This window comes from Triticum dicoccoides, chromosome 6B (assembly GCF_002162155.2).
Source record: "Triticum dicoccoides isolate Atlit2015 ecotype Zavitan chromosome 6B, WEW_v2.0, whole genome shotgun sequence".
Lineage (NCBI taxonomy): Eukaryota > Viridiplantae > Streptophyta > Magnoliopsida > Poales > Poaceae > Triticum > Triticum dicoccoides.
The window spans coordinates 324,367,311-324,372,958 of NC_041391.1; the positions used below are offsets into that span (position 1 = coordinate 324,367,311).

Below are 5,648 nucleotides of genomic sequence, written 5' to 3' on the forward strand. Positions count from 1 at the left end.
ATGGCCATGTCCCATACAGTAGTCGAAGCAGAGGAGCAGGAGGAAGATGGAGCTCACCAAGGGAGGTTGTAGCCGAGGCAGTACTCAGTGCACGCCGGGGTTGCGCGTGAACGCCGTCCAACCGGCAAGGAACCGCGTCGGAGTTGCGCCTTGCACCGTCCCGCCGACGAGCACAAACGCACCAAAAAACCTATATAAGAAAGGCATCGTTATTTATCAGAAACAATTATTTAGTAATTACTATTTAGCAGAATGATTAATAGGTAAGACATACAGGTGCAAAGATCTCATGCTCTCATGGTTGAGCCTCTCTTTTTTGAGAAAAGACACCCCCGAGTCAATTAGATCACCTAGCGGTAGCCCAAGAGCGAGCTTGTCCTTCAGTGGGCAAGAGTGGAGTATTACCTAACCGACATTGCTTACCCCATATTCATTTATAAAGTATATTTAATCTGTATGCTCTGTACACATTTATTCGATGCGGTTACTCTGTACTAAACATATCTGATCCAACGGCCGAAACAGCCGTAGATTAGGAGCTGGCCTATTGGAAAATGCAGCTGATTCATAAGTAGATCTTTAAGCACTCGTAGGATGGTATATTAGCAATAGTTCTAAGCATTTTTTAGATATCAAGCTTGATGAAATTAAGGATTTTAGGTTACTTTTCAATTATAATGCCCAGGAAAGGTTTAAAGATTTTTTGTTTTAGCTATCCCATGACAATCTGCACTAAAATCCTATTACATCCACGAGCACATTAAAGAAAGAGAGTTACCTAGCCCACGACCGGAGGCGCAGGAGCATCCAAAGGTCCGCTCCATCAGAGAGGAGTGGTAGGTAGGGAAAGCCGATGCTAACGAGGAGCCCACCCAGCCTGCCTGCATGAGGAAGAAACCAAGCGCATGCATGAGAGGGAAGGTAAGTGAGAGTGGGAAGAGCAAACTGAAGCAGCCTGAGCTCTGAGAGAGCTCGGTGGATGCTTCATCTCTTAGTTCTGGATGGATGGATGGATCAATATAGCCATGGCCATGTCCCATACAGTAGCCGAAGCAGAGGAGCAGGAGGAAGATGGAGCTCACCGAGGGAGGTTGTAGCCGAGGCAGTACTCAGTGCACGCCGGGGTTGCGCGTGAACGCCGTCCAACCGGCAAGGAACCGCGTCGGAGTTGCGCCTTGCACCGTCCCGCCGACGAGCACAAACGCACCAAAAAACCTGTATAAGAAAGGCATCGTTATTTATCAGAAACAATTATTTAGTAATTACTATTTAGCAGAATGACTAATAGGTAAGACATACAGGTGCAAAGATCTCATGCTCTCATGGTAAATCCTATAATTAACCAGGGTCATCATTCTTAATCACAATCCACAACTACAAAACCAAGAAAAGCCTTAGTGATCATGAAGGGTATGAATGATTAGCAAAAAGTGGAACGGGCTGATGAGAGATACACAGAGTGAGAGGCATGAGATCCTCACAGTAGCACCACCATGTTTAGAGAGTTGCAGCTCGGCTTGCTGCTCAGCCGACGGACACGACACCGAGCTCTCACCGCATCAACGACTCGGTTGAAATTCTATTATTAAGACCAGTTCTATAAGCCATTAACCGACAGTTTTATTTATTATTCTATCATAATGGCTAACTATCCAAGAGCTATCACTCCCCCTAATTTTCTGTCTCGGAGAAGATGCACATTGGTCCATCAAAATAAAACACTAAAGCCTGGAACACATTAGTTACATTGGATATGGATGCTACTGCATACTTCTAATCTGAAACCACGAACATTTGACAAGCAAATAAATTGTAATATAACAGATGTATGAGCAGGTATAACTTGGAATATCCAGGACAACTATTTCTTAGAATATCAAATGATATTCATGATTCAGTAATATAAGTAAGGTCTCCCAATAAACATACTAAATCTGAATTTTGATGTCAATACAAATGTGACCATCGTACACTAAACAGAAAGGACTATCAGAACCTCCTTGATTCTCCTAATAGCAATGATGGCCTGCTTTTGAATAGTCCCAGGATTAATTAACCATGGAAAACAAAAGCAAGTTCTCCTAACAGAACCTCCTTGATTCTCCTAAACTCAAAACCAATCGTTGAAACTAATAGGAGGCTAAACTGCCTAAACACACATGCGCGCATACATCAGACATCTCTATAGTACCAATTCAGGTAGATCAAGAAAATGAAAAGCCGAATAGCATGGCATATATAGAATTGTAGATTATAATATTCAGCATAGGGCACACACTACAGTATCTCTGAATCCATATCTCAAGACTGTAGTTATTACTGAATGGCATATATATGAACAAAATGCTAAAACGGACATATATAATCCTTACTGGCATGGATATCAAGGAGGTCGGCCACCTGCCCTCTTTCATCAGTCACATGAGGTAGTTCAGACACACGTCTCGACACCCCATCAACAATAATCCTACAATGATGCACTCTCATCCATCCTATCTTCTACAGCAGCTGTAGGAGCACATCAATTGCTCTACTCCAAATTGAATTGAAGCACATGCGGAGCTGCAGGCTCAATCCCCTCTCCTCTCCTCTGCTGCTACAAAAGAAGAGAGGGATTAGAAAGAGATAGAGAGGAAGAGGAGGAAGAGGAGGAAGGAGGGGGAGGGGATGAACCGACCAGAGGCAGAGAGGAGGCGCAACCCCATGGCCGCCGGTGTTGGAGCCAACACCCGAAACCCTAACCACGAGGCGGGGTCACGGGTGAGCGGTGGTGGCCGTGAGTGGCGAATCCGGCAGGAGGAGAGGACGCAACGGAGCGAGACGAGCTCGGTGTTGTGCTGCGCGGGGCCGCGGTCATCGGCGAAGGCCACGGCGAGCGGGACGGGCGGGGCGGCCCGTTGCTCCCCCGTCGAGCTCGCGCTCGTCCATGGCCGTCGCGGCAGGCAGGGCGGGACGGCGGGGCCGCGGTCATCGGCCACGGCCACGGCGAGCGGGACGGGCGGGGCGGGGCGGGGCGGGGCGGGGCAGGCGAGACGGCGGGGCGGTGGGACGGGTGAGACGGGCAGGGCGGGGCGAGCGGCTAGGAAGGGGAGAGAAGGACCCCATCGAGGAGGTGGCTAGGGTTCTACGGGAGCTGGTGAGCTTTTATACCCAATGGTGAAATGACGAAAATGCCCTGGCACGGTCGAGGTGAAACTGTTCATTGCAACAGTAACTATTTTTTATCCGACGGACGCGGTCATTCCAGGGCTCGGTCCGATGGCCCAGATCCGATCAAGCACGCAGATCCAACGGCCAGGAATCGAAACGGCCGAGGAGCCGGGAGGATGACTCTCATTCTTATTTCTCGATTCCTATGTAAGAAAGATAACCAACGGGTCAACAACTAATTCGTCGAACCCCACACACGACGTGCACTTTATAATCATACACGCATCATGCACGTCCTGCGGTGGAACAACATGTATCGCAACATAAACTCTATGGTTCAAAGCATATATTTAAAGGTTCTATTGAGCAAAATATAACAGTTATTATAGGCAGGGGCACATGACCCAACACTCAAGCTACAAACAACAATGCCGCGACTGCTCCTAAATTTTAGGATCGGGCCCTCCCACATCGCTTCCATGGGCGACGGGGAGGGCACTCTCGTCGTTGCCGCTAGCACCCTCCTCCCTTGCCGCCGCCAGAGGACATGGTCGGGCAAAGTCTAGCCGGCGGCAGCGGGGAGTTTCACCTTCTCGTGCAGGGCCTGTGCCATGGGACGGCACAGCTGGGCTGGGACACTACAATGGCGAGGGTCGTGGTGGTGCGGCGGCAGTGCTCGGGACCAGCGGCGTACGACGTGCTTCGAAGTGGCGAATCGTGCAGGCTAGGGGGTGCCAGCGGATCGGATCTGCCTCGTTCTGACCTCCTTCAGCCGGCGGCGCAGGTTGTGGGCAGCACTGGCCGATGTCCTTTGATACATCTCCATCGTATCTATAATTTTTTATCGTTTCATGCCAATATTCTACAACTTTCATATACTTTTGGCAACATTTTATATTATTTTTTGGACTAACATATTGATCAAGTGACCAATGTCAGTTCAAGTTTGTTGCATGTTTTTTGTTTCACAAAATATCCATATCGAACGAAGTCCAAACGCGACAAAAAATTACGAAGATTTATTTTGGAATGTATGTGATTTTTGGAAAGAAGAATAAACGCAAGACGTTGTTCGAGGGGGACCTCGTAAGTTGGTTGCATCCCTTCTTTCACCGCAAGAAAGATAATATCCGGAAGAAAATCATGTTAAAATTTCAGCCCAGTCAGAGTTACGGATATCCGTGAATTTAAGAAACAGTTTTCGGCCAAAAAACACAAACGCGAAACAGAAGAGAACAGAGAGAGATCCAAGCTAGGAGGGGCTCCTGCCCTCCAGGAGCCATGAATACCAAGGACTAGAGGGGAAACCCTCCTCCCATCTAGGGGGAGGGGGTCAAGGAAAAAGAAGAAGAAGAAGGAGGTGGTCTCTCTCCTCCTCTCTTCCGGTGGCGCTAGAACACCGCCAGGGCAATCATCGTGTGACAGTGATCTACTCCAACAACTCTGTCATCTTCACCAACACCTCCATCACCTTCCCTCATCTATATTCAGCGGTCTCTCCCTCCCGCAATCCGTTGGACCCTCTAGTTGAACATGGTGCTTTATTCTTCATATTATTATCCATCCTATGATGTTTGAGTAGATTTTTTTGTCCTCTGGGGTAATTGGTGAATTGCTATGATTGGTTTAATTTGCTTGTGGTTATGTTGTTGTTCTTTGGTGCCCATCATATGAGCGCGTGTGTGGATCACACCATAGGGTTAGTTGTATGTTGATAGGACTATTCATTGGAGGGCAAGAGTGACAGAAGCTTCTTCCTACCATAGAACTTGATTCATACGGTATTGAAGAGGGACCAATATATCTTAATGCTATGGTTGGATTTTACCTATAATGAACGTTAGTAGTTGCGGATGCTTGATAATAGTTCCAATCATAAGTCATAGAATTCTAAGTAAGGGATGGCATGCTAGCAATGGCCTCTCCCACATAAAAACTTGCTATCGGTCTAGTAACTTACCCAATTGCTTAGGGACAATTCTGCAAATCATACCACCACTTTTCCACACTCGATATACTAATTTAATCGTTCTTTTAGTAAAACAACACCTAACTTTTATTCTCACGTTCTTTACTGTCTTGCAAACCTATTCCTTTACACCTACAAAATACTTCTAGTTTCATACTTGTTCTAGGTAAAGCAAATGTTAAGTGTGCGTAGAGTTGTATCGGTGGCCGATAAAACATGAAGGGAATATAAATTCTACCTTTAGCTCCTCATTGGGTTCGACACTCTTATTTATAAAAAAGCAACAATTCATCCCCTTGTGGGTTGTCATCCTCTGTCGTGGCAGTGATGGTCTCGGCGTGGTGGAGGAAGCGGTGTGGTGGCGGTCCTAGTGCTCTTATCGCATCACGGCCACTGTTCAAGAATTCATCTGATTAATCAGTTAATTGGCCAGTTAATTGCTACCCATCGGGTGGTCGACTCGAATAACACCTATTTATCGTGTTAACTTGCCAGGTCGATTAAATGGTCTGTTAGACCGATTAATCGG

General features: G+C 47.0%; 1 long non-coding RNA gene across 1 annotated transcript; it reads right to left on the reverse strand.

Annotated features, from left to right (window-relative positions):
• Positions 1 to 1,005: 1,005 nt before the first annotated feature.
• LOC119322282 lies at positions 1,006 to 2,884 on the reverse strand. Its single transcript, XR_005155496.1, has 3 exons — positions 2,678 to 2,884; positions 2,373 to 2,593; positions 1,006 to 1,215 (listed from the first exon to the last, which is right to left on the reverse strand). It is a non-coding gene; the product is annotated as an uncharacterized LOC119322282 (long non-coding RNA).
• Between the last annotated feature and the right edge of the window lie 2,764 nt (positions 2,885 to 5,648).